This window comes from Corvus hawaiiensis, chromosome 4 (assembly GCF_020740725.1).
Source record: "Corvus hawaiiensis isolate bCorHaw1 chromosome 4, bCorHaw1.pri.cur, whole genome shotgun sequence".
Lineage (NCBI taxonomy): Eukaryota > Metazoa > Chordata > Aves > Passeriformes > Corvidae > Corvus > Corvus hawaiiensis.
Window position 1 is genome coordinate 23,590,636 of NC_063216.1, and position 18,987 is coordinate 23,609,622.

At 43.1% G+C, this 18,987-nt stretch overlaps 1 protein-coding gene across 4 annotated transcripts in view; it reads left to right on the forward strand.

Annotated features, from left to right (window-relative positions):
* TBXAS1 (thromboxane A synthase 1) overlaps positions 1 to 18,987 on the forward strand; it is a 264,375-nt gene that overhangs the window by 11,319 nt on the left and 234,069 nt on the right. Inside the window, exon 1 of one of the 4 annotated variants that reach the window (XM_048300446.1) lies at positions 17,960 to 18,376. The exons of the other annotated variants lie outside the window; for them this stretch is intronic. The gene's annotated coding sequence lies outside the window, so the exon portion shown is untranslated. Of the gene's footprint in view, positions 1 to 17,959; positions 18,377 to 18,987 lie in introns of those variants that run through there. 4 annotated transcript variants of the gene reach the window in all.

The window sequence follows — 18,987 nt, forward strand, 5'->3', positions numbered from 1 at the left end:
AATTTTCTCACAACCTCAAGAAAGAAGTGTTCAAAACAAGTTTTTAAAATGTGAAAATTAAAACAAAAAATTAGGAAGGAAACTGTAATGGAGGATCTGTGTAAAATTTTTTCCCCCTTCTTTTTGATCAGCTCTGATGGTTCTAATTGATGTTCAAGGAGAAAGCTTGATGATTTAGAGATGAAGAAGAAAGGAATCACACCCTTGGTAAGCCCTGCCTATGGGACGGCAACCCCGGGACATGCTGAAACTGTTTAAATAAGGAATGTGCCATAAGCCAACATTTATCTCCTGCTTACCCTTACAGCTATTTTCTTACCCTCAAATTTTCAGGAATGAGGAGCTATAAGGATCAGTAATTACGCTGAGACTTTTCCTTTATGTATCACTGCTCACTCAAGAATTGCAGCCCATTACACAAATAGCAGTGACGTACTAGTCAGGGGCCCTTTGAAGCACAAAGTGCCATTGCTGCCAGCTTGGTTTCCTCAGCAGAAGAGTAGTGGCAGAAGGAGATGAAGGGATGGAGGCTGCAATGCTGGGATGCCCTCACCTTCCTTGCCCTCCCAAGTCACTCGTGCCCTTCCTGCTTTGCCCCCATGGGGGTTTCTGGCCTCACAGCCCACCTGAGGCCAGGCTCTTTTAGGATGATAAAGCATTTCCAGATGCTTAGGTGCACCAGGCAAACAGGGAATGGGCACCCAGCACCCAATGCTCAGTGCCCAGGGCCAAACAAGGGAGCGATCCTACTCCTTAATTGCCGAGAGCTGCTCCATGACGCCAGAAGGTTCACAGAGAGCAAGCAGGGCTGGAGTCAGGTTACACTGACTCCCAAGGACCAGGCAGCGGCTTCCCAGGGAAAATACATGCCCAGGTAAATAAAGAGGGAAATAATTATAAATAAGTAATTACCTGAGCAGAAGTAAAAGTGGGAAGCTGAAAGACTGAAAGAAAAGAGAAGTGCATGAGCTTTTTTGTAGATGCAGAGGCTTGCATTTTACAGCTAAAGAAATAGAGGAAGAAATTTAAATACATATTTAGGGGAAAAAAATTCCAATGGGAAATGTGAAAAGAACCAGTTTTATGAGGAAGCCTCTGAAGAGACAAAGCTATAAATGTACAATTCCAAATATCAACCATTTCTTCTTCAACAGAAAAAAACCTCAAATAATTCATTCTGTACAGAGTTGAAGCAAACTTTTGGAAAAGCACCTGGGAACAGTGCTGGGAATTGCCCACCCAGTGATTTTTGCTCCTGTCACTGGGCAGTGTAAGTGAAGTGCAATTTATTCCAAGAAACTTTGCATTCCTTTTTTCTCACCACTGTCTTGCTTATGGTCAGGTGTATTTATAGAGACCTGCTCAAAGACCTGAGATGCACTGCCATCAGTCTCCCAGCACCATCCACTCAGCGGTCAGTGGAAGGATAAAAGACTCCTATCCAGGGAAATACCCTCTCCCATACAATCATAGAATGCTTTGTGTTGGACGGCACCTTTAAACATCATCTCCCCTTCCACAGACAGGGACATTTTCATCTAGATCAGGTTGCTCAGAGGCCTGTCCAACCTAACATTGAATGTTTCCAGGAATGGGGCCTCTCACCTCTCTGGGCAACCTGTGCCAGTGTTTCACCACCTTCATTGTAAAAAATTTCTTCCGTTTATCAAGTCTGAATCTATACTCTTTTAGTTTAAAACCCTTGCCCCTTGTCCTGTTGCTACTGTCCCTACTAAAAAGTCAGTCTCCATCATTCTTACAAGCCCTCTTCAGGAAGGCCACTATAAGGTCTCCCAGGAGTTTTCTCTTATCCAGTTGAACAACCCCAACTTTCTCAGTCTTTCCTAATAGGAGAGGTGCTACAGCCCTCTAATCATCTTCAGATTAAGCAGAAAATGGCTTATCAGGGAGGCAGGATCTCAATTAGAGAGCTCCAGACTGAAAACCCAGTCTTCAACTTTCTCTGAAAGACAAGATGGAAAACAGATCTAAATATGCTTTCTTTGCTCAACCACCACAAGGTACCTTGTGTACCCTGCTCTCTCATGTTTCTGGATGAAAGAAAATTCAGGGGCAATTTATCACGAAATTAAGGTCGCCGCTATCAAAATCATTCTGGATCCCAAAGAGCCAAATAAATTTTATTGTACTTCTAGAAATGTATTTTGGGGAATGATAAGGAGCCTGGGCCAGCTGCTGCTCACTTAGCTCTTACATAGGCAACACCTGCATGAATTGCAGTTGGGGATGGCTGAACGAGGGCTGGGTGGGGTCACTGCAGTGCCATGAACTGAGCTGGAGATGGAGGGGCTTGGTGCTGGTGCTACATTACATTCCTCAGCTTGGGATAATCCAATGTGCCCAGAGACAGGGCAGCCAGGTACGTGCTGCCTTTTTTTCCAGCCTGTCTAGGAGGTAACTGGAGTGATACTGTAGGGAAAAGATTCAGGCAATGTGATTGGGAAAAAAAAAAAAAGGAAATAAAGTTCCTTTATGATTCCTCTATGATTTTGTGGCTCTCAGAGCACACTGGGTGGTGGGACTGGAAGTGTGGAAGCACAGCACACAGACAGACTTTATTAGCCTGATAAACTAGAAAGACTGGTGTGTTTTGGCACTCCATCAGTGTAACTGGCCTTTGGTGAGACAGTGTCTTTGGCCAATGCTATTTCCAGGGAGGATTTCTCTGTCCTTATGTATACCTTGCCTATTGGGCACATGAGAGCTGTGCTATTTAACCCCTCCTTCCCCTTGTTTATATTCCCCATTTCCACACAATCCATAGGCAATGTTCTATAGCATTACTCCCCTCCCCCAAACTTTCCCTATTTCAGTTGGTGTCACCACAAAGGAATAGATTATTGCTGACACTGATCCCAATTTAATCCTTCCAATAATCTGATTTTTCCAAGCCTATTTATATCCTTGAAATGACAGTAGGGTTTAAAGTGATACAAATACCTGAGCCTAAGCGCTAGTACTATCCACACCAGTCTGTTCCAGTTTTGACCCTTCAGAATAAACTGTAACCCCAAATATTATTTGATAAATCCCTTCCCAAGTGTTTGTAGTACTAGACTGGTCCTTGGTTCTTCTTTTTGACTAGCTTTTTCACATTACAGGTTTATCCTTCGTTACACTGGTATCAAGCTGAAGTCCCAGAATAAGTTTTAAAGCTCATATAAATGTAGAATTTCTTTTCCCTTTGTGGATTTTAATAACTTTCTGGTGTCTGGAAATGATCTAGAAGTAAAGCTTTCATAGCAGTGTAAGAAGTATAAATCCGTTCTAGTTTGTTATTTCATCCAGCAACTTGAGAACTTTTTTTATTTTCCTGGGCTTTAAGGTGATCAGCCAATGTTTTCTCCCATCCCCAATCTCCTTAAGAAGCTTATTAATGTTTTACATTGAAAATAAAGACAAACCAATCTGAAAACAAAGCCATCCTTAGGGCTGCATACTGTAAATGTGCTTGCTGGACTATTTCCACTATTTGTAACCAATTCATTTTCATATTGCTCCTGCTTCTTGCTAGATCTGCAGAACTTCAGTTCACACGTAGCCAAGGAGTAGTTACACCAGCAGTCAGCAGGTTTTTGTTCCTTTTTTCCCCCCACTCTTATAATTCAATGCAATGACTTGTTTATATAACTGGATCCTGTTGTTTCTCCAAAAGGGACTTGGCTATTTCACTTGAGCGACAACACCCATGGTAGGTGATGGTCTGTTTTTTCCAAAGCAAAGGCCTCAGTTTTCAGCAGAATTTACATTCCAGTAATAAATATTTAAAGGAATTATAATGGAACTGAAGCAAAGAATGTCCCTCTGAAGCACACACACACAGAGACACACACAGACACACACACACACACACACACATGTATATACACACACACACACAAATACATGCACACTCACAGTCACTTAGTCTGGGGTCCCTCTGGTGCAGATGGCGCCTCTGTTCAAACCCTGAGATATTTTGCTTTTTCCATTAGGAAAATTGGCCACCTTGGATTTTTAATACCCCATAAAAACCTTACAAAATATTATTCCTTACTGTCCATGTAGCAGATCACACAAACATCTATGTCAAAGGCATTTTCTGCAGCAGGATCTCTTTCTGCCCCTAAAAAAATGTAAACAAGAGTACAATCCATGCTGATTTCTTGGTGTCCTTTCTCAGGTATGAGCTTTAGGATTTTAAATCATCTCTATTTTATTCTATAATAGACTAAAATAAATTACACCAGAATGGCAGTTTTGGAACATACCAGGGCTAAACAACTACCTCTTGGCTTCTAATGTGTAGATTATTATAAAGCAAATGGGACACTGATGTACCTTTCCATTTACAAAGCTTGGACTTTCCCCTATGGGCATAACACTAGGTGATGTCTTAATTAATGATGGTGACAATCATATATGTGACATAAACAAAAGAGCTGCTTTTTAACAATAATAAAAAAAGAAGAACAAAATATTCCAACTCTTTGGAGAAGAACTGATGAATGAACTGATTCCAAAAAGTAGAATAATGAAAACCAAAAGGCAAAAGCAGGAAGAATGCAACATAAATATTGGAGTTACCTGCAAATGTAACCTTTGCCAACCAGAAAATATTTATTCTGTATATTTTACTGTATCCTTGTCTCTTCCTGTGCACTGTATGATGCCCACATTAGCAGCACTACATCTGTATTAAACTGCCTGATTATAATGCTCACTGAGCACTGCCCACCCATCAGAGCCTGCTTGTCCTTTCTCAAGCCAGTGCACGTGCAATATTCATAAAATGACACATGGGTCACCCACTTTGTCCACATTTACTACATATATATGTTTCATTATCTATGGAAAAAATAAGCATTGAGTCTTAACAATAAGTGCACAGAAGGGCAGCTTTGCTGTGAGGAGGCCTGCGACCTGCAGAGGAGTTACCTGTGCAGAACTGACCCTCTGACACAGCATGCTGAGCTGGACTGTGACATGTCCCTCTTCGAACTGGCAGATGAAAATGCAGTGGCCAGTGTTCCTCGTGTTCTCACCCCTGTGTGACCTGCATCTGCAGGAATCTTGGGATGGGAACAACACACTGATGGGTACTTATCAAGGGACAACCATGATTATCTCTGACTTTGAAAGATTGAAACATAGAGGATGTGTGGGAGCTGCAGAAGGACCTGTGTCTGACAATCTCACCAAAAAAGCAAATTGAAGGAATGAAGAAATGGGTGCTAGGGGTACTGGGAATTGGTCTTGGCTCTAAGGGTAGGTGGAGGGTTACATGGGGTTTTTCCATTCATTCCTGTGTCCAGGGCTAAGCAGCAAAACAGTACCTCTCCATTTCCCCCATCTCTGTTTTTTCACCTTTGGAATCTGGTTATTCTTGGCTCACTAGGTTTATTTTGCTGACCTGATGTGAACATATCCATCTTCCATGTTGATCCTGGCTTAAACTCAACAGAAACGGAAGTAAGAATGGAAAATAACCCTTCTGACAGCTAGAGACAATGACACTGAACCAGTTCAGGAGAAATGGAAGGCGGTCACAGGTATGTAGAAGGTCTCTGTCTACTCAAGGAAGTCCACACTTTAGAAGCGAAAGAGTTTGTTGACATGAGCATGGACATGCAGACACCAGTGGAGATGTAGGTTTAGATGCTTTTATACTCATCAGCCCTCATTGCTGTATTCAGCTTCCTGCAGACATCACTGCAGGAGAGGCAGCCCTGGCAGAAGCTTACCTTCATCGAGAGAGACCTTTGGGATGGATCCGCTGGCCAGGAGAGGGAACGAGAAACCTGCTGCAGGAAAGGGGAGACCGTCTAGTTCAGGAGAAGCTTCTGGGAGAGGGGCAGGTGTGGATAGAGGCAGGAGGGCCTCCCGTTCCCGTCGCTCACCCTTCCCATGCCAGCCCTGCTCCATCTGCTGGCAAGAACAATGCGGAGCCGCTGCCGTTTGCCCGCCGGGATCCAGCCCCTCCTGTCCTCCTCCCCAGCCCAGATTCCCTCCATGTCTTCATTTCATCTCCCACAAGTGCCGAGGGAGAGAAGAGCAGAGCCTTCCCCAGACACAGGAGGGAGAACAACCCTTATTTTTGGATCCCTGCTTTCCCATGAGCTTCCCTCTATTTTAGCCTCTAATATGTCAAAGTTACAAATTAAGTACTGTGCATGCCGTATATTTGCTATCTGATCTTCTGGCTGGGAAGTTGACTTCTCTGCTCGCCCGTGGTCAGCAAAACCCAATGGAAATACCCTGCAAGTCCCCTGAGGCTGCACTTTGGGATATTGATGGAAATGGAGTGCGATGGCAGCACCAGCTGCTGCCTCAGCCAAGCGCCCAGGAAACCAGGGTGCAGCTGTGAAAGGTGTTCAGGGGAAACAGGAGTCCTTTGGCTCTTTGCTTTGCTGCTCAGCACTTTGCAAGGGTGTTGTTTTGGCTCTGCCTCCATTTTTCCCTTGCCTGCTAGGTGTTTAAGAGAACATGCTGAGGAAAGCTCTGATTTTTTCAAAGTATGGAAGCAACATGGAAAGCTTTTGCCGTGTGTGAGCCTGCATGGCATTGTGAATTTGACTCACTCTTCTCTGTACATGGAGATGCAGGGTGTTCACAGTTCCCCTGTGAAAGGGTTTTTCAGTTCTGGCACCATGGGCGTTAAATGCTTTTTCCTCTTGTCCTGCCTTCTGCTTTTGGGAAATCATCTGCACCTGGAATTTGCATCTCTTTTCCATATGGGAAAAGAAATATGTTCATCCTGCTGTGGTCCTTACAGATGGCAACTCTTTCAGCTCTGGGTTACAGGCAGTCAGGTGAATGGGGTGGGCTGAGCTTCCCCATCAGTCGGCCCCTCAGGGAGCAAAGAAGGGCAGCCAGCGTCAGACCAATGTTTACAGAAAATTTAGTCTGCACTGGATTTCCCTATTCCAGTGAAACAATAGGAGGGTCTTGTGCTGTATTATCCATGCTTCCTCTTTATTCTGATATTATCTGTGAATTCTTGCAAATAATAGATGACTGAGACCATTATTGTTCTGGGAAGTAGGAAGATGAAAACATTAGATGGACCTTAGCAGTTTCAATAGACTTATTCATGGTGTTTGTAGTTATGCAAGTCAGAAACTAGCAAAATACCTGTTGGAATAAGTAATAACCCTGTGCATTCACAAAAGCGGTTCTCTTACATCTCGTTTTTAATAAGAGAGACTGCCTCAGTCAACCAAGTGCTAGAGAGTTCAAAACAAAAGAAGAAAGCAAACATAATTCCACTTTTAATGCCACAAGACCTTGGGAAGCAATCCATTCCAGTTCTTCCATGTATCTGCTTTAATACAGGCATTCTGATATAAATTGCATGATTGTGATTAATAAATCTTCTATCAGTTGAACTTGAAGTCAAAAGAACATACTTCTTTTTTTTCTTTTTCTTTTCTAAACCTGCATTAAAATAGATTATTCAGAGCTCTTGGAATGAAAAGTCCTAGGTCAAAACTCACATTTTTCTGGCAAGTCTATGAAAACTTACTATAAAAAGTCACATACTGTAGAATCTCAATTATCCTGGAAGGCTTATCCGGGTTATGGCTTAAGTGTGCTATTCATGTGCTGCCAATTTGTTCTAGAAGTACAAGATGAGCTGTAGTGCCTTGCAAAGCAGCTAAACCCTTCCCTGGGCCAGACGGAATCCAGAAGCCATTCAATGGATTGATCTGGGTGCAGAAGTCCTGCAGCTTCCCTTCAGTCCCGTGCAGAGCTGGGCTGTGCCTCAGAGCTGGAAGCCACAGAGCAGTGTGGGTCCTCTGCAGTTCTGGCAGGACTCAGTATCTGCCTCTACGTCATGTCCTCCTCATCTGGGAAGCCTTTTTCATTTAGAAACATTGCCCTGCAACTGGACAGAGATGGCTGTGGTGTGGTCCTGCATAGAACCTAAGAAGTCTTTATGGGTACCACCTATCTGGACATTAAAACCTCCTGCATCACTCATATTTTATTATTTCCTATTACTTAGGACCTCTCCTTCTCTTCTTCTTCACCTCAAGTAAAGGGGACCTGTTGATATACCCATGGGTTTAATACCTACTGGTCTTGGAAGAACTTCTCTGGCTCATTGTACATTGTTGACATTTTTTATACATATTCAATTAATAAAAACTGGGCAAAACTTTAAAGCCTTGGCTATATTCTGGACAGATTAAAGATTTTATGTTCTCTGTGAAGAATTGTTAAAACTTGCTACCCACAAGGACTAATTAATACGAGTAGATTTTACTCTGGAAGGAGAACCTTCTCTCCTCTGCACAGCCTTGTGTTAGAAAAACAAACATTCACAGGCAAATATGCTAACATGCTCCCAAAGGGGTTTTTTGTGAGTCTCGTGGTGTGTAGTGATCCTATTGATCTCCCAAATTCAGGGCAGCAGTGACTGTGTGAGAAACTTCACCTCTAGTTTTCAAAAGAAATGCCTAGCTTTTGGGAACAAATGCCTAAATGAACACTCAAACTCAAGGTGAAAACAGAACATGCAATTTAGGCTCACCTTGCATGAGTCCATCCATGTGGGCAAAGGGAGCTTGTGAACTGAAAGCTTGAACGGGGCAAACTAGTTCAGAATAAAGCAGTGTTAGTGTGAAATACATGTCCAGCAAAGGGAAGGGGAGTTACGCAAGAGAAGCTACTCCGCAGTGACTCCCAATGTGGATAAACCCTTAATTACTTTTAAAATCTCAGCATTACTAAGCCATGCTTTTAATTTCTAGAGGCCTTGAGTTTCTGGAACAACTGGAATATGAGATTCAATTGCACTCACTTCAGTGGAGGATACAGTTAAGTATCGGCACGTTTGTAGGCTTGAGGCCTACAAATACCTTGCAAATTTACCTTGTGGTAAATACCTTGCAAAATTAACTAATTAGTGTATGGGAACATTTAAGTTTTTCCCATCTGATTTTGCAAAGCTATTTGGTAACACTGGCTTATGAGCTTTTACTTTCCACTTTTTCCCCTCTTCCTTCACAGCAAATCTAAGAACCCCCACCAGAAGCAGAAAGACAATTGGAAGTACGCTAACTTCCCGTTTCCCCCAGCTGGAGATAAGAATATTTGCTGAGTTTTGCGCCTTTTTTTTTTTAAATTTTTAATGCAGACATACATATATAGACTTTAAAAAAAAGAAATATATTAAAGGTTTCAGAGAGTTTGCGGCCACGCAAAGCCTCCTTTCCTTGCAAGAGCATGTCAGTGGGAGAGGCTGGGGGTGGTGGCGGAACTACAGCCCCCAGAGGGCGTGGCGGGGGGCAGCCGAGGGGGACAGGGCAGGGACGCGCGGGGGCTGCTGGGAGCTGTAGTCCTGCGGCCCTGCCTGGCGGCTCTCCCAGCACCTGTCTGTTGTGTGAGGGGTGGCGACGGCTCGGCGCCTCACTGCTGCCGAGGTCAGGCTGCTGGAGGGCAGCTGCTGGCTGGCACCCCAACCAGGAACCTCTGGAGGAGGCATGGGAGACCTCTGAAAGTAAAGATCTCCTGGGATTTTCTGTGTAAATCCTGTAGTCCACACTAGTTCTCCTTGCCCCGTGCTTTTGGCTGGGAGGCTTTGCCATGTCTTTCCTGTGGTACATCCTTGGGCAAAGTTTGGCTTGGCTGGCAGCACTGTCTGCAGTGTCAGCATGTGGGATCAGGTAGAGAAGCCATGCTCCCCTGCAGCCATGGTTAGAAGTGTTGGCTCCTTTAGGTAAAGGTTAGTGGGATAAATAATCATTCAGTCATAGAAAAAGTGAAAGTAGGAATCCCACTCCCTAGAGGGGCTGGAAATCTTTCTCTAGTGAATAAGGGTCTTATAGCATCCAGCTTTTTGCTGAATTTAAGCTTGCTTTCTAAGTACTTTTTCCTTTTAAGTTGACTTTCTAGGTCTTAGTAGAGAGAAATTGACAAATACACGTTTTGAATATGTGGCTGCAATAGGCTGTGTACATTTCCTTCTTCCAGTGTATCTGCTGTTAGCTAAACTGGAGGCAACTCAGTTTCAGGCTGTTCAGACCCCTACAGTGAAAATCCGTGGAAGTGCTTCCGTTTCACCCTGTTGCTTAATAAAACAGAGAAGTGGTGTTATAATTGAACTGACTTGAGTTGATTTTCGTAGCTGAGAGAATGGTTAAGGGTTCCCTGTTAATTGTTAATTAGTTAACCACTTATGGGTTATTAATGGTTTTGTCAATTGATTGTTAATTGTTAGGAAATTCGTTGATTAACAATTGCTAAGGGGAAGTAGTGTTAGGAGCATTTTCTGTATCAGTGTTAGGATGTTGGGGGGCTATGCAAGTTGGTAACGAGGGAAAGGTCTAGAAGAGGGTCTGTGCCAGTCATGTCTCCTTAGCATAAGGGAATAAATACCACCTCCTGCTAGGACCGAGACCAGCGAATCACCCCAGTGACGAGAACCTGTCCCCTAGAGATGACATCCTGACAAGCCAATCGGACTGTGGATGGTGGGAGGGCCTGGGGTGTAAGAGGGTGGTGCCTCTTGGGGAATAAAAGGCAGAGTCCCAGAGGGGACACGGATTTCTCTGCCCGCGAACGACTGTGAGTGGAGGTCCCAGCACGCGTCCTTTCTCTGTAACTGCTGGGCTAATTTGCCACAGAGATTCTTGATCATCTCAAACAGTAAACTCTAAAAAAAGACAATTGGCTGCTGTGGTCATTTCTCTCAAGTGGTCAGCTAGCAGAGGCAGGAGAAATGGTTTTGTGTGCTTCGTGGGTAAGGTAAAACACCTCTGAACATTTTGGCTGTGATCCTCTGGCAAGCAGGTGCCTGGGAAACTATTCCAGCCTTGCTGTTGGTCCTTACACCTGAGTATAAGCACCAACAAGAGAGCTGTGGTAAATACCTTGGAAAAGAACACACTGCACACCTCCCAGGGCTAAGTGTCCATGAGATAGTAATGCCCTGTGCATAGAGACTTGGTTCAGTGACACAATTACACCCTGCTGGTCCTTTCCTACAAATAATTTACTAATTAGTCTGAAGACCTGTGATTTTTTTGTATGCATTACTTACGGTCAGGGTCACTGGTTCTCAGCTACTGCTTCTGGGGTGAAGCAGCAGGCAGTGGGGAGGCTGAAAACTGTGGGAGCAGAGTGGGAGTTTTTAACTGAGGCTACTGGTGCAAGACCCTATTTAAACAAAAAAGGTTGAAGCTAAGACAGGAGACCCTCCTAGTAAAAGTGTCACCCAAGAGAAGATGTGAAGGGGAGTTCTCAGTTCTGCTCGGAATTGCGTTGCCCTTTTAATGGCAATAAAGTAGCTTTGCTGTTGGTCTTTGCAGATGTTGCCAAATGCTGAACTGAGCAGGTCTGGACAAGGAGGCAATTCCCTTCCTGTTGAGAGACTTGGCAGCTCTAGGTCAGTGTGAGGTACGGCTTTTGGACATGTGGGGCTTGCACACGGTGGCGTCAGGACTGCTGTCGTACAGAAAGGCAGAAAGCAGAAAGCTGAAGAGCTGGTGTCCTTCGTGAATCAAACATGCAGAAAGGTTAAACGCAGTGCCCTCAGATCTGAAATGAGGATGATATAGCTAGTGTTAGAGGTGTTGGTGAGAAATGCTAAACTTTCTACGAACTAATCCATTACCTTAAAAATCCCAGCATGTGTAACGGGGGAGGTCTCAGGGGCTGCTTTCCAGGTGAAGTTTTTCATACACCTCATAGACTGATTAGTGGTGCTGCTGATATGTTTGTAATAGAAAATAACTTACGGGCGCATCTGAAGTGGAATAGAAATTAATTTATGGGGGCATCTGAATCTGAAAGTGTTCCCTACACATTCCAAAAACTTTCTTAAATGTGAACAGCACTAATACAAAAAGCAGGGATCATACCTGCATGCAGCCTTGCTGAGCTTTGAGTGTTTCTCTGTACGTGGACAGTATATATGGCAGCTTAAGCCAGGGTGTCAGAACTCCTGCAACAATGTCTCCAGAGAAGTGTGTTGGCTGGGGATGCCACTGAAACCCTGGGGCAAGGCAGGTGCCTGAGGAAGAGGGTGGTGGTGGCACCAAGCCCCATGCAGGCAGCAGCAGTAATGGGGGCCTCTGCCCCCTCCCTCCTGGTGCTGAAGGTGGATGGAGCTCCCTACTCTACCTTTCCCCATCTGACAGTCAGGCTGCAGTGTTTAAAACAGGCGTGGATTTTCCTGTTTGCCCAACATCAGCACTCCTCCCAGCAATTGTGTCAGTTTTATTTTCCTTTCCTCATACACATCAGAAATCAAACAGTGTGATACGGCTAATGGGATTATATTGACCCACCTCTGCAGTTGCTAATAATATCTAAAGAAATCCTCAAATGCCTCAGCCACAGTGGTAGTACAGCTGCATGCCCATCTTTCTCTTACCAAACAGAGCGGGGTTTTTTACGTTAGCAAGCCCAGTAATTACAAGTCCAAATTTCGCTTCTTGGTAGCATTAAGAAGATAGGCACCAGATTGTATGCAGAAGAGAATATATAGAGAGTATCTGTTTTTGAATGGATAGCAAGCTGATTTGCAATGTCATTTAAACAGCATCCTAACAGGCAATTCTTTTTTAAAAACAAAGAAGGCTGAGGGGGTTTGAGGGGGCTCATGTCTTTTTCTTGCTGACCACAGAAACATAACCCACCCTTTCTGAAAAAAGCACATTTGAAAGTCAACCCTGGTGCACAGGCTACTAAATTTCAATTGCTGGGTTTATGTCATTATTGCAGTTGCAGTGACTAAAACACAAGAAGAAAGGTTGCTCTTTCCACTGTAAGCTCTTTCCATCCTCCACCTCCACAGCAGAGGTTACGCTAAGCAGTGTGTGTGTCTGTCTGTTGTAAGTGTAGAAATACGTATTATTCATAACTTGCCAATGTGTATGCTGGAAAAGAAAAGCTGAATTTATAGCTGTATTTCCTCTCTGCTGGGGTTTTTAGAGTTGAGTGTTTCAGTGTTTCCATTATAAACCCCTGTTTTCTGAGGTTTATAACAGTCTTGAAGAGCGGAGTGGTCTTGAACCATAATAGAAAATGTGTAATGTTGCATTTACAGTACAGCTGTAACTGCGCATTAAGGAGTGTAATCTTCTCAGTGTACCCTCAGTGCTTCAGTAAGGTTCATTGGAGTTACATATACTGAGAGAAAAACAATATTTCATGTTTGGAGTTGGTGCTGCCCCTCCACAGAGCTGAGTGCATCACACGAGGACAGAGAGCATCTACCTGCACCAGACTTACAAAAATTCCTTGCTACACCCTTAGAATACTCATGCGCATCCACAGGGGCCCCTCTGAATTACAGCTCACCATAACCTCCCTCTGTCCCTGGGCTGTCTGAAGTAGACCCAGCTAGTCTGTCATGCATCTGGGTAGTTCCTGGCATTTCTAGTTAGCTTGAGCTGCCACAGACAGAGCAGGGGCTCTTGAGGAGAAAGTTCCCTATACCCTGAGAAGGATACATATTTCCTTCTCACACTAGCCCAGCTACAATATAAGGCCAGGCTTATCTGCCACTTGGTAGAAGGCATCAGAAGGTAGGAAGGAGGCTGGACTCTGTAAACTTTAGGCTAAGATCCCAACTACAGCACGCTTTGAGAGATGAAGTTAAAAGGAGTGTCAGCAGGATTGAAATCTTGTTGAGACTAAGTTTTTCTTGCTGTTTCAACTCATAACGTCAGGTTATTTAGTCTCCCACTTAACCTCTCTTCCCTTGGCTAATAGGTCAGCTTATTGGGTTCATGCCCTTTTGCAAGTACTGCTAACCTCAAGAATTCAGAAATCACAAATTTACTCTCAGATTCATGAGACTGCAGGACAAACATGCAATTTTTTAAATTGAGCAATTAAAATAGTTTAATTAGTATTTTAGCCCTGATCCTTTGAGTTTCACAGCTTTTGAGCACTTTTTTCCTTGCTTTGAGCTTGACAGTCTTTTCCCCCTGTATTTGTCCCAGTTGCACAAATGAACAGCCAGTGCTGTAGGAAAAAAACTCAACCAAGACTTCAGAAAGAACTTGGGATTTGGAAGTGCTGGTTTTGTGATTGCATAATTTTTTCCTTTTTCCACTTCCTCTTTTTTTTCTCTCCCCTCACTGGTTATGCATGTCCATGTTACAGCATGCCTGCTGAGAATGAGATAGCTGAAGGGATTTCTGATTTGGTGAATTAGTGTACAAGTGGCCAGCAGAAAAGTCTGCAGCAAAAAAGCCCAATGAATGGGAAAGCACAAAAGGCTGAAGTAGAGTAAAGCTGCCCGTATGTTGCATGTGCTCCTCTGCTGTGTATAAGGGGGCTGCAGTTTGCATGGTAGTTATCTGTGCTCCCTTTCCTATGGGTAAGAAGGCCTTTGAGAATATTTGGCATGATCTACCAAGAATTATTCATCATGTGATGCATACATTTAGGCAGCAAATATGCTCTGTATAGGGGTATTAGTGAAAATAAGGTGTTTCAGTATACTTTATATTGTCCCTGCGTTTGCCCCACACTGTGAAGGTTTTATGTATCTTCCTGTCTCAGCTTTGTGTGTTTCAGTGCCCCATAAATTTTGTATTCTTACTGCCATCTGAAAATATTCATTATGGTTGTTCACAGTGCAGTTATTGTCATTTTGAAATGCTTATCATGGGGAACATTTTCAAAGGCAAGTGAGGCAACAGGGCAACAGCTTCCCCTGCCACATCTACAGAAGTCAGAGCAGGATTACCAAACCCTGCACCTGGTGTTCTTCAGGAGAGCGTCCTGTGAAGGGGTGTTTCTGCATCTTAAGAAGTGGTTCTGTAGATGCCACTAAAGAACTGCTGAAGAACTGGTCCTCAGTGATTCGTTTTGCTGCCAGTTTGAGCTTCTTTGCAGTCAGGTTGCATTTCTACATGTGGATGTAAACTAATAGCTTCTGGGCTTTTTGAGGTATGAAAACCATTGCTGTGGCAATAGTATTAGTCTGACCTGCTTCATTGCCAACTTTCTTTCTCCTTTTTGCCAGTTTACTGCCTCTTCTGTGCAGAGACTAGTAGTGGTAGTGCCTGAGGTGTAGTACCTGTTCTGGTTTTGGCATGTTTGTATCATTTAATACATTGCACATTCATTTGCTCTCTCTTTTTGCTCTCTAACTCATCTCAGAGGGACAATTGCATCCAAACCCTCTGATTTTAGACCGTTAGAGATAAGGCATAAAGGGAGAGCTGATACTGCCCACAGTTCCCAGATGGGAAGTATTCTAGCATTCTTGTCAGGCTGAAGGCCATAACCCATGGGCACATTCTCCATTCACATCTGTGGAGTTTCTTCTGGGAGCGTGTGATATTTGGAAAAAACAGTGGTGGACCTCATGCGAAGAACACTTCTTTACCTTGTCTGAGGTTCAAGTTTTTTGAGACTGTTGGTGCCTTCCCCATTTGTGATTTTGAATTTTGACAGGGTATTGATAAGTGTGTTGTATTAGTCAATAAGTTTGTTTAATTAAATTATAGAACAAGGTACTTCTGTTAAGTTTTTCACAGTTCTTTTGACCTGTGATCCAGCACCAAAGCATAGTTTGGAGAATTCAAGCCTGGAGTTTGTTATCTACAGTAGGTTTTCAATCAGACAAATAAGGTTAGGTATTTTTCATGGTGTTTTATGAACTGAGCTGTTGGGGTCCCTCCCCTGCCATGTAGCCCTGGGAGAGGGGCCCTGAGGGCACAGACACGGGGTTCCCCTGTCCCTGCTCAGCCTCGTTCCCGTTGGTTGGTTTGTGTTCCCTGCGCGGGCAGAAGGACCCTTGGTCCCGTGACTGGGACAGTTCCTGGGCAGAGCCCCGGCCATGCGGCTGGAGAAATAAACATCTCTGAAACAGCTAGCAAGAATCTGTCTGTCCATATATATTTCCTTTCCACGGGACTCCTGGTTTGATATATGCGTGTTGCAGGATCCCCACTGCAACACTGAGCTTCACCAAAGAAATTATAACTTAGCAGTTCTTACCATAATATTTTTACAAAGGCAAACATTTATATGTCTCTCTGCAACTACAAGACTAGTCTAGGCAGGGTTTTTTGGCTTTTGCTGTGATTGTGGAGCTATTGATCCATGAACATAAATCCTTATTTATCTCCAGTCAAGTTTATAGGACAATGAAATTATAGGATTGCTTGAATCAATCAATGTTTCTACAGCAAGCTATAGAAATATAAACAAGTTACCAATTATTTAATAAAGTCAATTTGCTTAGAAATGCCTGGCGACAGGCAGCAGATGTTACACTAATTTCTGCTTTCTCTGGAATTTCACAGGGGCTGTAAGATCTTAATGTCACTATTAGCAAAGGTAACTTTATTTTTGAAACTCATTCCGAACTCTCACAGCAAGAGGAAGAAACTGTCATTCCTTTTGACCACAAAACCTGTGCTATTTCTAAGAGGAGTTCTTTGAAATAACTAGGATATCTCACAGCTTGTTGCTTTAGAGGGGACCTAGTACAGTGGCACTACATTTAGTTAGCATAATGAGTTTTTTAGCCTCTAAGATACTGGCTGAGTTTGAAGCACCATAACTTCTAGTCAGCTAAGATTAAATTTGTTAATGAAGTATAAGTTTGCATAATATTTTAGCTATTTCCTAGAATTTTAAACTGTGTGCTTGTTTCCTGAGAAGCATTTAGGTTAATATAACCAGGTTCTGACTTGGCAAAACAATTTAAGTGTAGAAGTATGTCTTTCTGCTTCTCAGTTGGAAGTGCCATGAAAGTGGCCTCCTCAGTGTGGTTTTACCGTGTTTGCCTTTTGAGATCCACTTTATTGGAGTGACTTTTTTCAAGGTGACTCAAGAATCTCCCGTGAGCTCATGGTGTCCTTTTGGTGCTCCTGTCTGTTTTGAATGCAGAGCAGGATCTTTATTAGTAGGCTCTGATGCCTTGGTGGTCAGTCTGTTCGGTAGTTTGTCATAGTTTATCATGCAGGAGTACAGAATCATCTGATTAATCTGCTTAATCAATCCTTGAACAGGGATAGTAATAATTAAGTCACAGATGGCCATTGTAAATCCTTCTATTCCAATACATTAATATTTCCAGTACTTTGGATATTAAGGTTGTTTTAAATTTAAAAAAAAAAAAAAGTACCTCTGGATTTTTTTTTTTATTTTTTTGATTGGTCTACCTTGAAGACGCTGAGAATTCATTTTGGCTCTGGAAAGGTTTTTGCTTTAAGATAAATTATTTTCATATATACTTACACATTTCGGTACATGGGCTTTGTTAAAGCTTATACATAAACTAGTCACTGATTAATCTCTTTTTTAAGCTGTTCTGTGGTATTTGTCTGCAGTATTCCGTGGCTAAGCTGTCTGTAGCAGGATTTTGTTGATCTGAAGACTGTGCTATAAATTTCTATAGACACAAACTGCTATAAAATTAAAACTTAACATCTTCCCTGACTTCCTTTCATAAAGTTGGTGTGGCTCAGCCTTAATTAGATTATTATAGACCCAAAATATATGAGGTAGAATAGCACAAGAGGAATTGAATTTGGTCATTAGCAGGAGTGTGTGGTTAGTCTAGCTGGTGTAGTCAGTAGCTCCTGAAATATGAGACTACACTTTCCATTTGATATGCTTTGAAGACAGGTCAAAATCCTTAACGTGATTTAGGTTTACTGGGAAGGTCTATAGTCCTGCTTTTTAATAAACTCTCTATTTCATGTCCGAACACTACCTGTGTATGTCAGGCATTGCTGAGGCTCACAGCCACAGCTGTATTCCTTTGGAAGTTGAAATGCATTGTTTTGGAAGAGCATTTACAGAAAATATTACTGGACTCAGACAAGGCTCTGAGGCACAAAGGTTTCCTGTAAAACCTGGATTGTCTGGGTGCCAAGTTTTTGTTCTTTTTCCGAGGAACAGTTCAGCTTCTCAGACTTTGAATGCAATTGTGTACTTCCCTGTTTAACAGCTACTGCTGCGAATGTGCGTGCAGGCTGCAGCTCTGGCTGTTCAGCATTGAAATCCTTCTGTCTGGGAGGTCTGTCGTTTGCCAGGGAGCTCCCAGGCAGTGGTGGGGAATGAAGGATGAGATGGGTGTCTTCAGTGCAGGTTTTAGTCAACATCTGTGATGAACAAGGTGGTGGTCTGTGGATTTTAATTGCTACGTAAGAGAAGAGTGTGGATGGCACCGTGTCGAGGAGCTGCAAACCTTGGTAGATGCAATCTTGAGGGAAGCCTTGTGGATTCAAATACAAGCAGTGCTGACTCACAGCAGTCTGACAGGAAAAGGCTCTCTTCTGCTTGTCTCTGGCTTCCTCCAGCATGCTGTTAGGGAGGACTCTGTATCTGTCTCCCTAGTTCTTTGATACCGTTACTATACTGGCCAGCGCGACTCCACAAAAGGAACTTGGAGGTTGGTGAAAAATATCTGTGCTATTAACTATTAATTAGGATGACATTTCTCACATAAAAAAAACTTGTAAAGAGAATCTCAGGATTGATAAATAGCTTGTTTTCATTGCTGTCTGCATCCCTGACTCCTTTTTTCCCCACCCTGCAAAGCATCATGAGGATTTATGCGACTCCTCACAGAGCCTAGGTCCCTAACTCTGAAATGATAGCTGTTAAGTTCCTCTGCCTGTGATGGGAAGTGCTCCAGGTAAGTTTTGGAGTCAATGCTTGCCACCCTTCTTAATGGTTGGTGGTGCCAAGTTAAAATCCTTCAGCAAGAAACAGGGGATGAGGCTTAAAAAGTAACACAAAACAAAGCCCAACATCAGCAACAGAAAAGGACAGAAAGAAAAGAAAAAAAAAGCTTGATTATGTGTTCTCTTCCAAACTGGAGACCCTATTTTCTTTCTTAAGTGTATGTTAAGAACTATTCATACGTCCTATGTCTCAGTGTGACTGGGAAAACACTCCAGTGATTCTTGAAAAACAAGTGAGGTCTGTACTTGACCTGTGTGTGCTGATAGGAGTCATGCAGGTGATTTTAATAGGAGAACATCTGTCCTCTATGTGCAG